Below are 21,360 nucleotides of genomic sequence, written 5' to 3' on the forward strand. Positions count from 1 at the left end.
TGTGTTAAACTCTTCACCTGAGTGTCTTCAATTTATTTCTTCCCATTAATGTGATTGCAAATCATTTTAAGTTTGTGAAAATCCTTTAAAAAATAGAATTCTTTAAACTCACAACCATGAAAATACATGAAGCCAATTTAATAAGTGGTTCTGAATCCATCACGCTGCGATAGCAGCCCAACTCTAGATTCACAGATAATGATAAATATGTACATAAATGTGGGTATCATTTACTCTTCCAATTGCAACCTCCAGCTAATGACATGCTGAGTAGTGCATCGCACCATAGAAGCTTCAAATAATTATCTGACTCTCTTCACCTCTGCTGCACTGAAGCTGAAAAATTAAGGAATTCATTCTTAGGGCCTCTGCACGGAGAGCACAGATTCAAGGAAGAGGGCATTGCAATTGAATGCTAGAGGTAATAGCCAATAAGCTGGAGGTGTAAGTGGCAGAGGCCAAATTAGTATTCAACTGCCCAGTTCTCATCTGTTTCTCCCCAATATATTTCAGATATGTCTCATTCAAGGTCAACAGGAGAGTTGTGTGCAGAAAACTAAATGGGAAAGCCAAATGGTAATAGTCCAGGCCCCAACTCCCCTGGGCTTCAAAACTTGGCTCATCTCAGAACTCACCTTTCTCATACGTTGACACTATTAAAAGGCTGTAAACACACTCAGTAGTTAATTTTAAAATCTCATTATTGAAAGCATTTTTGCACTTTAGGAATGTCAATCAATTGTCTAGTAACTAGAGAGCAAGGGAAGGGAAATGGTACATATACCAAACCAGGGATCTTCTTTAAATTACTTCCATTCATTTCTGACCCTTTGAAATCCCCATATCACTCTCTTTCAAAGCAATATGGTCCCTCTGAGGCTGAGTTATTTGGCAATTTATGGATCTTAGCCAATTTTTATGACTGGAACACAAGCCCATGACATCATTGGTATGATACAGTGGTCCTGTTGAGTAACTTAAAAGAACTTGTCATAACTCTGTCTCAAATTAGTAGAGCTATCCTAATTAAATCCGCTAGCATTTCTGGTTTCCAAATTTCTGAAAATGAAGTACATTTGCCTATAGTGCCAGTTTTCTATAACAATTAAAAAGCCTCACATGAGATCTCACCATTATTTCAATGAGAATTTTAAGTTTATTTTTAAGTGACTATGAGAGCAAGAAAATCATACTCTCAAATATCTGCCTTTATCTCCTACACTTGCAAGTAAACATTCTTGTTGCTATCTTTTTTCTATTCAAGTTTCCAGTTTAAAAAGCAGTCTTTCTGGCAGAGCAAGATGGCGGAGGAGTAGGAGACCTGGATTTCGTCTGGTCTCAGGAATTCAGCTGGATAGGGATCAAACCATTCTGAACACCTACAAACTCAACAGGAGATCGAAGAAAAGAAGAGCAACAACTCTCTCATCAGAAAAGCGACCACTTTCTGGAAGTTATATTCCATCCCTTCATCATATCAACCCTTATTTTTGTACATATATAAGTTTTTCTTTCTTTAAAATTTTGGGAGACACTTTCTTCTAAAAGACCAAAATACACCCCAAATCTAGTGTGTGGCACTGATCTATATACCAGCCTGATCATATTTGATCACATTCTGGTTTTTTTGTTGTTGTTGTTTTGTTTTGTTTTTGTTTTTATCTTTATCTTTTTCTTTTTTTTCTTTTTCTTTTTTCTCTCTTTCCCTTTCTTTTCCCACTGCTTCAGGTCTTTTCTGGTTTGTTTAGAGTATATTTTCTGGGGACGTTGTTACTCTGCTAGCATTTTGTTCTCTCATTAATCTATTCTCCTCTGCACAAAATGACAAGACGGAAAAAATCACCTCAACAAAAAGAACAAGAGGTAGTACGGACTGCCAGGGACCTACTCAATACGGACATTAGTACGATGTCAGATCTAGAGTTCAGAATCATCACTTTAAAGATACTAGCTGGGCTTGAAAAAAATATGGAAGTTATTAGAGAAACCCTTTCTGGAGAAGTAAAAGAACTAAAATCCAACCAAGTAGAAATCAAAAAGGCTATTAATGAGGTGCAATCAAAAATGGGGGCACTAACTGCTAGAATAAATGAGGCAGAAGAGAGAATCAGTGATATAGAAGATGAAATGATGGAAAATAAAGAAGCTGAGAAAAAGAGAGATAAACAACTACTGGATCACGAGGGCAGAATTCAAGAGATAAGCGATACCATAAGATGAAACAACATTAGAATAATTGGGATCCCAGAAGAAGAAGAAAGAGAGAGAGGGGCAGAAGGTATAATGGAGCAAATTATAGCAGAGAACTTCCCTAATTTGGGGAAGGAAACAGGCATGAAAATCCAGGAAGCACAGAGAACCCCTCTCAAAATCAATAAAAATAGGTCAACACCCCGACATCTAATAGTAAAACTTACGAGTCTCATAGACAAAGAGAAAATCCTGAAAGCAGCTCGGGAGAAGAGATATGTAACCTACAAGGGTAGAAACATTAGATTGGCAACAGACCTATCCACAGAGACCTGGCAGGCCAGAAAGGACTGGCAGGATATATTCAGAGCACTAAATGAGAAAAATATGCAGCCAAGAATACTATATCCAGCTAGGCTGTCATTGAAAATTGAAGGAGAGATAAAAAGCTTCCAGGACAAACAAAAACTAAAGGAATTTGCAAACACAAAACCAGCCCTACAGGAAATCTTGAAAGGGGTCCTCTAAGCAAAGAGAGAGCCTAAAAGCAACATAGACCAGAAAGGAACACAGACAATATACGGTAACAGTCACCTTACAGGCAATACAATGGCACTAAATTCCTATCTTTCAATAGTTACCCTGAATGTAAATGGGCTCAATGCCCCAATCAAAAGACACAGGCTATCAGACTGGATTAAAAAACAAGACCCATCGATATGCTGTCTGCAAGAGACTCATTTTCGACCCAAAGACAGCCCCAGATTGAAAGTGAGGGGGTGGAAAACCATTTACCATGCTAATGGACACCAAAAGAAAGCTGGGGTGGCAATCCTTATATCAGACAAATTAGATTTTAAACCAAAGACTGTAATAAGACATGAGGAAGGACACTATATCATACTTAAAGGATCTATCCAACAAGAAGATCTAACAATTGTAAATATCTATGCCCCTAACATGGGAGCAGCCAATTATATAAGCCAATTAATAACAAAAGCAAAGAAACACATCGACAACAATACAATAATAGTGGGGGACTTTAACACCCCCCTCACTGAAATGGACAGATCATCTAAGCAAAAGATCAACAAGGAAATAAAGACTTTAAATGACACACTGGACCAAATGGACTTTACAGACATATTCAGAACATTCCACCCCAAAGCAACGGAATACACATTCTTCTCTAGTGCCCATGGAACATTCTCCAGAATAGATCACATCCTAGGTCATAAATCAGGTCTCAACCGGTACCAAAAGATTGGAATCATTCCCTGCCTATTTTCAGACCACAATGCTTTGAAACTAGAGCTCAATCACAAGACAAAAGTCAGAAAGAACTCAAATACATGGAGGCTAAAGAGCATCCTACTGAAGAACGAATGGGTCAACCAGGAAATTAAAGAAGAATTAAAAAAATACATGGAAACCAATGAAAATGAAAATACAACTATTCAAAATCTTTGGGATGCAGCAAAGGCAGCCCTAAGAGGAAAGTATATAGCAATACAAGCCTTTCTCAAGAAGCAAGAAAGGTCTCAAGTACACAACCTAACCCTACACCTAAAGGAGCTGGAGAAAGAACAGCAAATAAAGCCTAAACCCAGCAGGAGAAGAGAAATAATAAAGATCAGAGCAGAAATCAATGAAATAGAAACTAAAAGAACAGTAGAACAGATCAACGAAACTAGGAGCTGGTTCTTTGAAAGAATTAACAAGATTGATAAACCCCTGGCCAGACTTATCAAAAAGAGAAGAGAAATGACCCAAATCAACAAAATCATGAATGAAAGAGGAGAGATCACAACCAACACCAAAGAAATACAAACAATTATAAGAACATACTATGAGCAACTCTATGCCAGCAAATTAAATAACCTGGAAGAAATGGATGCATTCCTAGAGATGTACCAACTACCAAAACTGAACCAGGATGAAATAGAAAACCTGAACAGACCTATAACCACTAAGGAAATTGAAGCAGTCATCAAAAATCTCCCAACAAACAAAAGCCCAGGCCTGGATGGCTTCCCAGGGGAATTCTACCAAACATTTCAAGAAGAATTAATACCTATTCTTCTGAAACTGTTCCAAAAAATAGAAATGGAAGGAAAACTTCCCAACTCATTTTATGAGGCCAGCATTACCTTGATCCCAAAACCAGACAAAGACCCCATCAAAAAGGAGAATTACAGACCAATATCCCTGATGAACATGGATGCAAAAATTCTCACCAAAATACTAGCCAATAGGATCCAACAGTACATTAAAAGGATTATTCACCATGACCAAGTGGGATTTATCCCTGGGCTGCAAGGTTGGTTCAACATCCGCAAATCAATCCATGTGATACAATACATTAACAAAAGAAAGAACAAGAATCATATGATCCTCTCAATAGATGCAGAAAAAGCATTTGACAAAGTACAGCATCCTTTCTTGATCAAAACTCTTCAGAGTATAGGGATAGAGGGTACATACCTCAATATCGTAAAAGCCATCTATGAAAAACCTACAGCGAATATCATTCTCAATGGGGAAAAACTGAGAGCTTTCCCCCTAAGGTCAGGAACGCAGCAGGGATGTCCACTATCACCACTGCTATTCAACATAGTATTGGAAGTCCTAGCCACAGCAATCAGACAACAAAAAGAAATCAAAGGCATCCAAATTGGCAAGGAAGAAGTCAAACTCTCACTCTTTGCAGATGATATGATACTTTATGTGGAAAACCCAAAAGACTCCACCCCAAAACTGCTAGAACTCATACAGGAATTCAGTAAAGTGGCAGGATATAAAATCAATGCACAGAAGTCAGTGGCATTCCTATACACCCACAACAAGACAGAAGAAAGAGAAATTAAGGAGTCGATCCCATTTACAATTGCACCCAAAACCATAAGATACCTAGGAATAAATCTAACCAAAGAGACAAAGGATCTGTACTCAGAAAACTATAAAATACTCATGAAGGAAATTGAGGAAGACACAAAGAAATGGAAAAACGTTCCATGCTCATGGATTGGAAGAATGAATATTGTGAAGATGTCAATGCTACCTAGAGCAATCTACACATTCAATGCAATCCCCATCAAAATACCATCCACTTTTTTCAAAGAAATGGAACAAATAATCCTAAAATTTGTATGGAACCAGAAAAGACCCCGCATAGCCAGAGGAATGTTGAAAAAGAAAAGCAAAGCCGGCGGCATCACAATTCCGGACTTCCAGCTCTATTACAAAGCTGTCATCATCAAGACAGCATGGTACTGGCACAAAAACAGACACATAGATCAATGGAACAGAATAGAGAGCCCAGAAATGGACCCTCAACTCTATGGTCAACTCATCTTTGACAAAGCAGGAAAGAATGTCCAATGGAACAAAGACAGTCTCTTCAACAAATGGTGTTGGGAAAATTGGATAGCCACATGCAGAAGAATGAAACTGGACCATTTCCTTACACCACACACAAAAATAGACTCCAAATGGTTGAAAGACCTCAATGTGAGACAGGAGTCCATCAAAATCCTAAAGGAGAACACAGGCAGCAACCTCTTTGACCTCAGCCGAAGCAACTTCTTCCTAGAAACATCGCCAAAGGCAAGGGAGGCAAGGGCAAAAATGAACTATTGGGACTTCATCAAGATAAAAAGCTTTTGCAAAGCAAAGGAAACAGTCAACAAAACCAAAAGACAACCGACAGAATGGGAGAAGATATTTGCAAATGACATATCAGATAAAGGGCTAGTATCCAAAATCTATAAAGAACTCATCAAACTCAACACCCAAAGAACAAAGAATCCAATCAAGAAATGGGCAGAAGACATGAACAGACATTTTTCCAAAGAAGACATCCAAATGGCCAACAGACACATGAAAAAGTCCTCAATATCGCTCGGCATCAGGGAAATCCAAATCAAAACCTCAATGAGATACCACCTCACACCAGTCAGAATGGCTAAAATTAACAAGTCAGGAAATGACAGATGTTGGCAGGGATGCGGAGAAAGGGGAACCCTCCTACACTGTTGGTGGGAATGCAAGCTGATGCAGCCACTCTGGAAAACTGTATGGAGGTTCCTCAAAAAGTTGAAAATAGAGCTACCATATGATCCAGCAATTGCACTACTGGGTATTTACCCCAAAGATACAAATGTAGGGATCCGAAGGGGTACGTGCACTACGATGTTTATAGCAGCAATGTCCACAATAGCCAAACTGTGGAAAGAGCCAAGATGTCCATCAACAGATGAATGGATAAAGAAGAAGTGGTATATATATACAACGGAATATTATGCAGCCATCAAAAGGAATGAGATCTTGCCATTTGCAACGACGTGGATGGAACTGGAGGGTATTATGTTGAGTGAAATAAGTCAAACAGAGAAAGACATGTATCATATGATCTCACTGATATGAGGAATTCTTAATCTCAGGAAACAAACTGAGGGTTGCTGGAGTGGGGGGTGGGGTGGGAAGGATGGGGTGACTGGGTGATAGACACTGGGGAGGGTATGTGCTCTGGTAAGCGCTGTGAATTGTGCAAGACTGTTGAATCTCAGATCTGTACCTCTGAAACAAATAATGCAATATATGTTAAGAAAAAAAAAAAGAAGAAGAAGAAGGTAGTGGGAGGGGAAGAATGAAGCGGGGGAAATTGGAGGGGTAGACGAACCATGAGAGACGATGGACTCTGAAAAACAAACAGGGTTCTAGAGGGGAGGGGGGTGGGAGGATGGGTTAGCCTGGTGGTGGGTATTGAGGAGGGCACATTCTGCATGGAGCACTGGGTGTTATGCACAAACAATGAATCATGGAACACTTCATCTAAAACTAATGATGTAATGTATGGGGATTAACATAAGAATAAAAAAAAATAAAAAAATAAAAAATAAAATGGCAAAGGCCATGAAAAGCAAAGAAAGACTGAGGGAGCCTAGGGAGAATCTTTAAGTGGGTGTCCCACACTGTTGCTGAAAGACCCTGAGGGGATTTTGGTGAAAGTTGAATGGGGTCTCTGGGTAAAGAGTATTTGGAGGTTTTGTTTTATTCTTGGAAATTTCCTGTATATCTGAAATTTGAAATTGCTTAAAAATATAACAACAAAAACAAAAACAAAAACAACAACAAAAAAAGCAGTCTTTCTATCTCTAGATGATGTATAAACATTTCACTATAAAAATGTTCTGGTTCAATCAAAATGAACCGAAAAGAGAGGTTAGCCAAGAATTTTCAATCCTTCATCAAAAGTAGCACTGTCAAGGTTGAAAGAGAGCACTAATAATCTAATTTTCTGTTTTCAGTGCTCAGGCTTTTCTCCCTAAAGTTTGTATGTTTATGTCAGTTCGAGCATTCTTGCAATCAAATGCCTGTGAGGGAGGGGATGATGCATCCAGGAAAAGTATGGAATGCCAGACAGGACATTGACTCAAATGGAGAACTCACAAGAAGTAAAGCCTGTTTATTTTTTTGTATATGAGAAGACAAAAGATGTGTAACTCAATTTGAAAGATACACTGATATGCACACCAGATAGAAAGGTTTTTTTTGTTTGTTTTGTGGGGTTTTTTTGTCCATGTTAGAATATAGGTGCACTTGATACTGGTAGTTATTTTTATTATTTTAAATTTCACAAAGTTTCAGACAGCGAAGTTCGTCATTTAAAACGAAATTACAGGGGCACCTGGGTGGCTCAGTCGGTTAGGCGTCTGCCTTCAGCTCAGGTCATGATCCCAGAGTCCTGGGATCGAGCCCCATGTCGGGCTCCCTGCTCGGGGGGTGGGGGGGGGAGCGTGCTTTTCTCTCTCCTCCCTGCTTGTTCTCTATCTCTCTCTTTCTCTCAAATAAATAAATAAAATCTTTAAAGAAATCTTTAAAATGAAATTATATATGTGGTTTCTGATGGTGCTGCTTTGTTCAAAGCTAGCAACCGGGCAGGTGGTTCCCAGGCTCCCTAAAACAGTATTGTCTTCTTAAATAACAAGAAGCTTAACAAATCTGGTTGGCAAAAGCTTTCAGAGTATCCTAACTCCACAGGGCTTCCAGTTTGGTCATTTACCTGAGGTTGTAACCTGTGTGGGTGACAGTCTTAAATAAGATTTCTGTCTATAATTTCCTTATCCTCAACAAAGATAGCCAAGCCCACTGTCAAAAATAAACCGTGTACTGAAAGTAATTAAAAAGGAGAGCTAGGGAAAACATGATTGTTTTGCAAGAATTTGGCGGGGGGTGGGGGGGAGGTGGATGTACGTACCAGTATCAAAACTACATACCATCTCAAATAAAAAGATACCCCTCTCCAAATGGTCCTGAAAAAACTCTACAGGGAGTCTTGACTAAAATCTTTTTATGATTTTCCCCAAAAGCAGAAGTTCCTTTTACAATTTATGCTGAACAGCCTGTTAAATTCCTTTTATAAGTTTGTCAATATTCAATCTTGTACAGGCAAGTAGACATGTTATTTAGATTGCACCCTCATGCAACAGCTGCAAAGTGTGCTATATTCACTGTGTCCAACCCCAAATACATACATTGTTGAGAAAATTATACGTCATTTTTTTCCCCACAAAAGATATTCTTTACTGGAAGAAAACTCAAGTTGATTTTTAAAGAACAGATTAAGTGTTCTCCTTCTATACTCCAGTTAGGATGAAATCCAATATAGAGTTCTTACTTTTTATTCCCTTCCTATCTTGCTTTCTTTTTTCCTTTCCTTCTTCGATAAATGTTTATTAAGCACTGCTATGTCCCAAGTATTTTAAATGCTGGAGATTCAAAAGTGACCAAAACAGAAGAAAATCCCTACCTTGATGGTGATTAAGCCCTGGTAGTGGAAACAAACAAAAAACAAGATAAATGAGTAAAAATAAGTAAAAAATGGAAAAAAAAATAGGAAGCATCATATATAAATTGAAATTTTAAATTGAATGCCCGGAGAAGCTGTCACTGAGTAGGTAATACTTGTGTAATGGGGTGAGAATGGGGGTGAGAGTATCTGAGAGAAGAGTATATGGGCGGGGACAACAGCAGGTGAAACAGCCTCCAAGCAAGAGCATGCCAAGCTTTCTTAACACACAGTGAGGAGGTCTCTCTCTCTCTTTCTCTCTCTCACACACACACACACACACACACACACACACACAGAAGAAAAAAGATGGAGGTGGAGGAGATGGTCAGAGAAATACATGAGAAATACCAGATCATGTTGGCCTTCTAGGCCTACCCTCTCTCTTGGTGCTCAGCACATGCCTAGGCCAGAGAAGCTACAACACAGACTTCATTCACTCAAAAAAAATTGACTCTAGGGTCCATTATCAATCATATAAAATTAAACATTGTTGCAGTTCTACAAAAAGATTTGACCAGGGGCACCTGGGTGGCTCAGTCATTAAGCGTCTGCCTTCGGCTCAGGTCATGGTCCCAGGGTCCTGGGATCGAGCCCCGCATCGGGCTCCCTGCTCTGTGGGAAGCCTGCTTCTCCCTCTCCCTCTCTCCCTGCTTGTGTTCCCTCTCTCGCTGTGTCTCTCTCTGTCAAATAAATAAATAAAATCTTTAAAAAAAAAAAAAAAGATTTGACCATTAGCCTATCACTGGTGTAATTTGAATTGTTTTCTAAAAGTCAATTTTTAAATACTAATTAACATTCAACATTGTTAGTTTTGAGAGTTGGCCATCTGTAGTTGACACTAGCTTGTGACACAGTTCAGGCATCTGAAGTATTATTTAAGGCCATGCCTCAAAGCAGAGTTCATTTTGTCTATCTGGAGATAAAATCTATAAGCCTGACCTAATTTGAATCAAACTTTACCACAAACTTGTCAAAGAAAATGGATACAGGATTTGTATATTAATCTATAGGTTTATTTCGCACATAATTAACTCTATATTATATTTACCACCGACTTAAAGGACTGTAGCATCATGGTTCTGAAAGTTACTTAGAGAATATTAATAATAAATAAGATATTGGCATAAGGAAGGTCAGATCGTAGTAGGTAGACCAGGGAAAACATAGCCACGCCAACTGTAATCCAGTCTTCTTATTACAGTGTCTCCTGATTAATATTTAAAACAGACATATACCAATGTCCACTTGGGAAATTACTCAGAAGATAGAATTTTGCAACATTAACTAGATGGAGGCTAGAAGACTTCAGCAATAATTAAAGATGCCCAATTCTACAAACCAAAAAAGGACCAATAAGCCAAAGGTCAAAAGCAGACAAATGAGGGATCACGGTTGAGGTGAAGATGAAGAAAATGGTTGTGGATCATGAAAGAAATGGTTTTAAATGGAAATTGACAGAAAACAAGGAGGATTGAAGGATAGGGAAATTTGATAAGCTCCATCCCGAGAAATTCAAATAAAGGAAGACAAAACTGAAAAAAAGAGTTAAGGAAGAAGGTATTAGACCGGTCTAGCTCCACTTTATGTATAATTAAAATATGTGAGCAACTACTATACAAATTGAGTTTTTCTAAACCTTTGTAATTTTTCCAAAATTTCATTATTTGTCTTATTCCCTGTTGCCTTATAGTAAAACCCTAAGGATTGGTCGTATGTATATGTTTCAGTACCAGCAAAAGAAGCCTATGCTGAGATTTTATTCCACAGTTAGCTGCAAAGACAAAAATTTAAACACCTTTTAACAAGTGGGGTGGGCTATAAAAATCATAGGAAACAGGACTGAACTATAGAAAATTTAGGCTGGAAGCTGAAAGATCTGTATTTTAGTTCCAATGTGCTGATAACTACCTGTTTGTCTTAGACATTTATAGTGTCCATGTTCCTTAGTTCATTCATTAACGGACGAGGGTACTGGCATAGATGGAACTTAAGACTCCCTATGATTTTACTCATTGTAACTGGAGTAATGTACAACATATTAGTATTAAATGTTAAAATTTATTGGCAAAATACTCAACCTTTCTCGATATGTTTTAAGTGTGTATATATATATATATATATATATATATATATATATATCTTTTCCCCAACATATTTCCTACATTTGCAAAATGTACTATGTTAGACACTTCTTTGTTGAAAAGAGCTTATTGTGACGTTATAAGTCCAAGGGAACTTTGCCCTTTTCACTTCCAATTCTTCATCCTCAACGTTCTCTGCCTGTCTTCATCTGCCTTGACAAAGGGTTTAACATCTGTCTCATGTAATTTATTTGCTCCCTCTTCCAAGATTTCCTTTATACATAAAGGAAATTAATATTATATGCAGTATATTATACTTTATTTTCATGGTTCTGTCATTATTTTAACAGTTCCTTAGACGTCTACTTAAGACAAAAATAAAGGTTACAAAAACCCATGAACTCTCAGAAATTCTTTATCCATTTCCCAACCTGTAAAATGGCACTGGATAGGACAGTTAGCAGTTTTGAAGACTAAATATCTATGTCTGAAAAAGAACATAGCATGGTTAATAACACTCAATAGATGTTGTTTTTTTTGTTTTGGGTTTTTTTTTTTTTTCCTATTCTTTAAACAGGCAAAAATCCAGTTCTAAAATATGGGATTAGTACCGTATCACTAAATCTCAAGAAATTCGGGAAAAGAGTTCATAGCATCAGTGTTCTGAAAGATGATCCCCTCAGACTATGAAGGTACAATCCTCTTAACTTTTCCTATTACTCTTTAACATGGTAGCTTTTTATTTGATCATGCTTTTTTTCATATAAATAAGGACTTGAAGAGAAACATCTTGCCTGTTTCTATACTAATTACTAAAGCTTTCTTCATTATAAACCTGGTCTTTAATAATAAGAAAGACAGGTCTTGAGCCTGTTTGGCTTGAGCTGATTACCAAGCATTCCTTTATGTGGTTCTTGCTCAGATGCACGCAGAGCTTGAGCTTTTCCTTGGCAGCTACTGCAAGCCATGCCAGCTACTAACTGACAAGCCTGAGTCTGGTGGGAGAAGGATTTTACCTGACTAGTTGAGCTTAGCCTAGGGACGTCTTAAAAGCAAGCTCCTGCTGTGATTGCTTCCAGCATGCCTGGGATTTAACCAAAATGCTAGAGACTGTCACTCATAGGGAATGTAAAAAGGTTCAGGACACTGGGAATTTTCCACTTCATTGCCTATGCAAGTGACAGTGTTCTGAGTTGCCTATAGTTTACCAATGTGGGTAATTCACATTTCAGCTATGGTTAATTAAAAAAAAAAATTGACCAGAAAATGAAAAACTGATTAACATGACACCAGCGGACCAACCTGCTCATGAGGAAAAAAAAATTTGGTTGAATCTTTTTTGGACAAAGTGATGAAAACATTCCTAAGCCTCCAAAACTGCACTAGAAACAACACATGCAAATTGAAGTTATGAACCCACGATGGTAATTTGCATTTTGCACACTTTCACACAAATGTCCCAAAGGCCTCCAAAAACATAAATTAAATTTCACGGATCTCCTCCAAGGCCATATTTATTATTGTTTATGAAAACAGACTGGGAAATTGAGACATAAATCGAGAGTGAGAAAAAAATTAGGTCAACCCGGAGCATGAAAGCTAGAATTTGGTTTCGAGTTTTAAGCACCAAACCACATAAATATCTCACCCAATGATAAAGATAAAGAGGGGGAAAAATATATTAAATTCATTTGTATATTCTTTTTATAAGATGCAAAGCTACATTTCAAAACTTGTCACGCTAAAGATTTATAATTTATAAAAAAAAATCAGGCAGAAAAAAATATTTCTTATAACAGTGTTAGAATCTTTTTTATCTATTGCTCCTGCATTTTCTTTCAACAGGTATCAGATGAGTCATCATACATAGGGCAATAGGCTATGACGATACAAAGTATAAGATACAATACTCTTGAAGACTTTGCCATCCATTTGTACAGAATGGCCCTCAAGCCCGGAAAGGGAAAAAAAAAAAAATCTCCATATCAGCTTATGATCAAATGTGAAAGATGGGCAATTGTTAGTGCTACCATTGTTCCGAAGAGAGAGAGATTCCCATAGTTGAAGGCATTTCAGAGAGGACTTTGTGAAGGAAGGAGTAACTGAACAGGCCCTTATAAAACATGCAAAAGGAAAAAGGGGTAGAGTCAGGAGACGATTCCCATTAAAAAGTAGAACCTACAGGCAGGTAGAAATGAACATTGCAAGCTCATAAGACAATAAAAAGGTCAGCTTGGAATGTTTGTAAAATTGGCTGAGCTTTTTGGAGTCTGATTATGCCAGGGACTTGAACTTTAGATTGTATTTTTCCCAACCGCCTAATTCTCAAAGTGGTGTAAAACAAATCCTTGCTTTTACCATTCTTTTCAAATCAAATAGACTAATGGGTCAAATTCTTCCCTTCCATGTTTTTATGCAGAACACAGTATTTCAAATCAACTGTTCGGCCACCTGTTTGTGAGGTCATTTCATTTCTCACGTTATACTTCATTCAAGAAAGCCACAAGAACTCACTGTATCCTAAGTGTCCTAAGAAATTAAATCCAAGAATGTACATGGAAATGCCCATAATAATATATAATCCACAGGCTCTAGCCCCTAGGCCACAAGCCTGCAGGCAGCCCTTCAAAGTGATACAAACTAGGATTCTGGAGTCACATCTGAAGTGATTCCACAGTGTCCATTATTACCTGTATGAACCCATGTAAATACTTAATATTTTTAAACCTCTGTGTCATCTGGAATATGGGGATATGACAGTGCCTCATTCTTAAGGTTGTTCCTTCACTTTTTTTTTTTCAGCCAAATATTTATTGAGCACTTACTGTTTTAGGGACTCTCCTAAGTGTTGGAGATACCATGGTGTTATTCACCATGTCTCTCTTATTGAGAGACAAGGATGTTTGGAAGGTATAAATAGGACGATGGCTATAATGCATCTGGCAAAATGCCTAGAAAATAATGAATAATCAATGAATGTTAGTTATTAAAACTACTATGACCTACAATGATGCAAAGTATATGATGTACTCTTGAAGACTTTGCCATCCATTTGTATGGCATAGCCCTCTGCCACAAACCTTATGAATTTAAAGAAGTCTCTTTACTGCCCTGAACCTCAGATTTCTTATTTTTAAAACAAGAAAATTAGAACATAGTACTTTTAAAACCCTTTCTAGCTTCCACATGCCATGAGTCTGTAATTGGTAAGATCTCTTGAGTCTTCGGGGAGACACCAGAAAAGAAAGAGGGGGGAAAAGTAAAAGAAAAAAAAAAATCCCTGGTCGTAGAAGCAGAAAGTTACAAAAGTCAATGCTAGCATTTCTGTACCTATTTCTTATTGTATTTTTTAAAAAAGGAGCATACTACTATTGAATCAAAATATCCACAAAGATTGAGAGCAATAAACACTGCAGGCAATATAATCACATTTGGTAGGGCTTTATTATTATTTTTTGTTTAAAAAACTGGGTGGACAAAGCATAATTTCTTGGGAGTGTCTATGGCACAGATAACCAGACTGTGAGACAGTTGGTCCAATTACAGGTTCTAGAATAGCAGCCAATTCATGTCCAATCAATTGGACATGAATATATATATATATTCATGTCAAATGGTATATACACATATATATACATATATATGGCAAATGGTATCAAGTGAATTGTAATGTTGTCAGTTTGGTGGTCTTGTATGGAGACCATCATCATGTGAAGTCTCAAACACAACAAGACTTAGTGAAGAGTATTCTTTTCTTCTGCAAGTGGAGGTTTAGTGAGATATTCAGAGACTCTGTTTGAAACCAACCAGCGAATTGATTTGTCACTTGGTGAAAATTTGTTATTCATTCAGCATTAGACCTTGAATCAGTAACAGGGACATTAATTTATGATCTAAAAAAATCAAGAGGACTTCATGCATGACTCACCTTGCTTTTAAAAATGTGAAGTAAGTATGATAATAAAATTAGTAGTAATAATGATAGAAGCTACCATTTCCTGAGGGAATGTTAAGCCAGGAAATTTACTTATATGACTTCATTTAATCCTCACAATAACCCAGTGAGCTAGGTATTATTCTTCCTATATTTCAGATAAGGAAATGACTCAGAGAGTTTCAGTAACTTTCCCAAGGTCACACAGCTAGAGAGCAGCAAATGGAGCCTGAAAATTATCACTCCTCTTCAATAGTGATGGATGTTGGATAACTATCCCGAAAACTCTTTAGATATAAAAGTGATTCAAGAGAATATAAATGAGTCATCCCTGGACTTCTTAGCAGAGAGATCTTCATTTTTCACATTTACATTTCAAAAGAATACATGATAAAGAAATCATTTGCCATTGCTAGATAAGTACTTCTCCAAGCAAGAAACTCAGAGCCCATTAAAAAAAGAGAGAGAGAAAAAAGAAAGAAAATGTACCAGCTCTAATTTCCTCTCCATACCAGACAGCCACAAAAGACATTTAAAGTTCTGGCATTAAAAGCAGGCTGCCCAGCATTACTGCAATCTCCATGAGTTTGCATTTTTAAACAGAACAGTTGTTTCAGTGACATAAATCAAGATATTTTATAAATTTATAAAAAGTGAAGGCCTTGCTTTGTGTCCATATTGTTCATAATTTTCTGGTATATGCTGGAATGTATATATTTCTTTTTTCCCCCCATTAGAATGTACCTCTGTTGGAGTAGAGATTTTTATCTTCTTTCTCCAATAACCTCAGTGCCTAGAAGAGGCCCTTGGCATAGTAGATATTCACCATACACTTGTTAGTCAATAAGTGAATGAATAAATCAATAGGACTAAAAGCAGGTTGAAGATAAATGCTCTCCAACTTCTTTTTGGTGTTTCCTGAAACTGTCACACAACTCAGGAGCTAAAGTCCTCTGAACCAGTCCTCTCACCTGCTTATCTAAAAACTTTACATTTTTATAATATCTAGGACAAGTATGATACTGTTTCAAGTATTTCATTCATTATGAAATCAGTGGAGCAAGGAATCTAAAAGGATTACTAGTATCTAGATCATATCAAGAAAAAAAAAAAAAAACTCCTTCAATTCTAGCCTTCCCTTCATAGGTCTGTATGTAATATATGCTTTACCAGTTTGTAAAAACAAGTGATAACAGCTACAGCCTAGGACTCAAGTACCTTAATCATTCCCTGGAAAGATTTCTTTCTTTTCAACTCATCCTACTGCTTTATCCTGAGAAGCCTTCGCAGTGCTCTTAGAACCACTAGGAGTCCCTTAAACCACCCCTTAGAGACAACTACCAAGATGATTTATGTGGCAACCTGCTTATTTGTCCTCCTGGCATCCAAGGGGCTAAGCTTTAACTGCTAAGGTAACTTAATCCCTTTGGCATTTGGGGACTTACTATAAGGGGAGCTATAGTCTTTCCTCTCCTCTACTATCTGCTTCAGCCTCTTTAATAAGAACTTCTAGCTTGTTAGAGGTATTAGGAAAGAACACTTAGCCTTTTAGTACCTCTTCTTCCTAGAACAGAGTAGTGACTCTATAAATGAAGATAATGCTAGATAGTGTAACAAACCTTCAACTTTCCGTGACTAAGCACAATAGAAATTGCTACTGCACTCATATAACGGTTAAATGCCATTGGTCCTAGCTGGAAGGCAACTGTTTTACATTTATTGACTTAAGGATCTAGACTCCTTCCAAGTGTGGTTCCACCATTTGTTAGAGTCTCGAAAATGAAAGAGATGGTGAAGAAGGCACAACATGGTCCAGAATTGGCATACATCCTTTCCATTAATATTGCATTAGCCAAGTATAGTCCTATGACCACATCTGGAGGCAAGGGATAGGCTGGCCCACATTGCCTTTGGCTGGGAACATTCCCAGTGAAAACTTCACAACAAAGGAAAACAAAATTCTTTTTTTTTTTTTTTAATTTTTGGTGGATGGCATGCCCTGTGTCACACTGAGACTGTGTAGAATGCTGTCTTCCACTGGGGAGGGCAGATTGTTGGGTTACAGACATCTGTTTGCAGGTGCCATGGTTCTCTTCCTCGCTGATGCTCTGTTATTGGAACTGCTCATTTCTGGTTGTCTTCCGTCTTGTGGTAAGCCCTCAGGACAGACTCTTCCCCTGCAGAGGAAGCCTATAGTTGTCCTGTTATCCTACCTGTGATTGACGAAGTTCAATTCAAAGAGAAGGTAGAAGAGGAAGCCCATTTGGCCTCAAATTCAAGCTCATTCTACCATCTGGCTTTACCAATGATACACCTAGTATTTTTCTAAGTTTCTATTTGATAAGTAGATCAGTAGGGAGGGAGGGACTGGGGCAGGGTGGAGAAAGGTAGAGATAGAGATAGATAAAATAGATGTATATACTGAGAATTAGCTCAAAAGTAGTAGAAGAAAGAGGTAATAACCCCACAAAGCGCCATAATTATGTTAGGGGATACTTTGATTTATCTTAAGGTAATTTTACTGAAAATTATGGTTCTTTTTTGAGCTGACTGAAAGGTCAAAAACAATTGTGAACATTTTAGAAAAAATATATTAAGTCCTACACTTCCAAATAATCTGAATTCTTGAAATTTAAATAGGCTTCCCAAGATAAACCTAAAGGCTCAAATAGACAATAAATATTTAATGAGCAAATATTTGGACTCCTTTGAACTTGGTGTCAGTCATTGTTCAGTCTCTTTGGTGGGTTTTCTAAAAAGTCTTATTCTTGCTCTCCAAACTTGAAGGACCTATCTCTCCAGAGTACATAATCCCAGTCTGTGTGTGGATCATGTCCTCAACTTCTTTTGCAGTCATGCTTCAATATCAAAGTCAGTACTGGGTGGTCTTTCAGAGTGTCCTGGGTGGGAGTCCAAGGAGAAAAAGGCAAAGCTAAGGAAGCACTTGGGTGGCCTGGCATTGAAGACAGAGACAGACTGCAGAGAGAACCAAGCAACCAATATTTCTTGGTGATCCATTTATATACAACCACAGTGTTAGTACCAGAAGCCTTACCCACACCACAGTGGCACTGAGCATTGGCTTCAGGTCTTGGCCAGGCTGGCACACAAGCTGCTTTTAATTGGCTGAGGAAAAACAAGTTTGCTCCAACCCAGATATGAATGAGATGTTACATGTGAGTTAGAAAAAAATATTTTAAAGTATGTGTGGCCACTTCTCTCTCCTGTTTCTTGTGGAGTCTATGTTTCATTCATGAAAAAAGAATCACAAATAAAATCTTATTGCTGTCAATATGCAGCCATTTTTGACATGATCATTTAACAGCTATTTTCTTCACTTTTTTCCATAATAACAATGTTTAAAATAAAGTGAAGACTTGAATGCAGCCCCATTTTATTTTCTTCTGGCAAGAGAATCTTCAAGTAATACGAAAATGATACCTACACAGATAAGGTTGAACAGAATGTAGTCGGTAACATCAAATTATGGGTTTATCAAGAATATTAATTAGAAATATGTACTGATAGGGGCGCCTGAGTGGCTCAGTCGGTTAGGCAGCTGCCTTCGGCTCGGGCCCTGATCCCAGGGTCCTGGAATCAAGCCCCGCATCGGGCTCCTTGCTCAGCAAGGAGCCTGTTTCTCCCTCTCTCTCTGCCGGCTGCTCTGCCTATCTGTGCTCTCTCCGTGACTCTGTCAAATAAATAAACAAAATCTTTAACAAAAAAAAAAAAAAAAGAAGAAGTATGTACTGATAATGAATGGTTATTTGAACAGTAGGACACTAGTGAAGAAAAACAAAAATACGGTATATAGTGTATTTTCTATATTCCAATCTAACTTATAATTTATAGACTTCAAATGAAAATCCTGAACAACTCATAACTGTCTGGTTCATTGATTTCCATCAAGTCTTCATATCCAAAAAATTTAGGAGATTACTTCATGGATAATTAGTACATTATGGAGTTTCCAAAATCTTTAAATAGTGGTAAGATTTTATATCATCATTTTAGGGAGTCTCTTTTCTGGTTTATAAATGCCTGTATAATTCAATCATGTAAAAAGGTCAGGTAAGGTTTTTCTTGATTTTCTAGAATTGACTATTAAAGTCTACTACTGCGAAAAAACAAAAACGTGCTCTGGACACACATTCTAACTTTAAAGACCTACTGTGGTCAGCCACCTCTGGTCAGGGCTTACATAAGGATGCTGTTATAGCCACCACAATCCCATCCTTTGGCTCCCTTGGAGATCAAGAGAGTAAGTAAACTTTGATGAGTAGCAACTTTTTCTTCCCAAGCCTTCCCAATGACTGACATGGAGAAGAAAGGACTTTAGACTTGACCTGTAAGATTGGAGGATACACCATCTGACCTCCCATCAGAAACTCAGAAAATAGCAACTGTCTTTGGTTTAAAAGTTACATAGCATCTAAACTAACAGAGTTCCTGAAATTGCTGGTGCTTGGGGACAGGAGCAGGAAGGAGATACTATAGCTGAGGGAATAAGTGCTGAGGAGCTAGGGAAGGGGTAGACATCAGCCTGCATCTCAACCATGTTGTTTGGTAAGAATATATGAATGTCCATGAATCATGTGAAAAGTGGTCGAATGTAAATCACCCTGCCAGGTTCTAGCCCGAGAGGACTGACCACTGACCAAAAAGATCCCATGAGCAAGAGCCTATAAAGGTGAACATACAGTATGTGGAGAGGAAAGTAAACTGAAAAAGGGATGAGCCAGACCCTCATATCCTACTCCAGAGGCAGAGGTTGTCCTAGAGGAGACCTTCATAGGGTCTTTGGAAGAAACTGCAATGTACCCCAATAAAAACCAGCATTTGGGTATTGGTCTCACAGAACTGAAGAGCTGTCAGTCCTTGTCATATTGAGAATATGTAACAACTAACATGAAGGGGGCAGCCATCTTATCAGGAGTTGTTACAGAGGAAGTAACATCTGTTTTCTTCTCACTGTTTCCCACCCTACCTTCAGAGGAGGAAGTGAAGAAGGTTGGGTGTGAGGGAGCAAAACATGCCCTCCATCTTACCACAAGCCACTGGCACATCTGGTGTAATCTTCTTGGAGTGGGTGAGGGTATGGAGAAGCACTGGGATTGAAGTTAAAATGCAAATATTAAATTGAATATTACTAATATTGTTGAAAATGCTAATATCTAATATATAAAGAGCTAATATACTAATAAAAGATAAAAAGTGAAAAAATGGGCCCTTAAGTCATAAAATTAGAATTTTATTTATGCCCGTCAGATTGACAAAAATATAAAAGCTAAACAATATACTCGTTAGGAAGGATGTAGAAAAAGGGGCACTCTCACACCTTGCTGGTAGGACTGCAGAATGCTATCACTTTCTATAGAAGAAAATTTGGCAATATCTAAAATGTGTATCTATGCATTTGCCCCTAGACTCAGCCCACACTTCTAGGAAATTACCCTAAAAATACACCTCCATGAATATTAAACACCTTATATACCAGGTTATTCACTCTAGCATTATTTGTAATAGCAAAAATATTGGAAGCAATCCAAATGTCCATACATAGGAGATTAAGTAAACTATACTTCATCTGCACAATGAAATACTGCTCATCCATAAAAATGAATGAGAGAGAGATGGACAAAATGAAGGAACAATGACTCCAAGAGTGGAGTCAGAGACGCAGGGGCTAGAGAGAGTGGAGCTGAAATCACAGGATAGGGGTGGGGGTAGAGGGGCACAACACTATGGACTTAGAGGACAGAGCATCAAGCAACATAGAATTACTCTCAGACCCTAAAACCTAATGGAATTTATCCTGCTGGGTTGTTAACTTGCTTTAGACCAACAACACCTTTTATTCTTTCCATTTTCTCACTTTCAGAATAGGAATGTCTACCCTAAGCCTGTCTCATCATTGTACTCTGGAAGCAGATAATTGTTTTCTAGTTCACAGGTCCACAGATGGGACAGGAATTTTGCCCCATGATGGAGGTCTTAGTTTGGGCTACTATGATATAATACCACAGACTAAGTGGTTTAAACAATATACATTTATTCCTCACAGTTCTGGAGACTAAGAAGTCCAGAGTCAAAGTGCCAATAGATCTGGTATCTGGTGAGAGCCCTCTTCCAAGTTGTAGACTGCCAACTTCTCATTTTATCCTCATATGGCAGAAGGGATGAGGTAGCTCTCTGAGGACCCTATTATAAGGGCACTAATCCCATTCATGAGGGCTCCACTGTCATCATCTAATTACTTCCCAAAGGTCCCACCTCCGAATACCATTACATTGGGAGTTAGG

Source organism: Neomonachus schauinslandi, chromosome 1 (assembly GCF_002201575.2).
Source record: "Neomonachus schauinslandi chromosome 1, ASM220157v2, whole genome shotgun sequence".
NCBI lineage: Eukaryota > Metazoa > Chordata > Mammalia > Carnivora > Phocidae > Neomonachus > Neomonachus schauinslandi.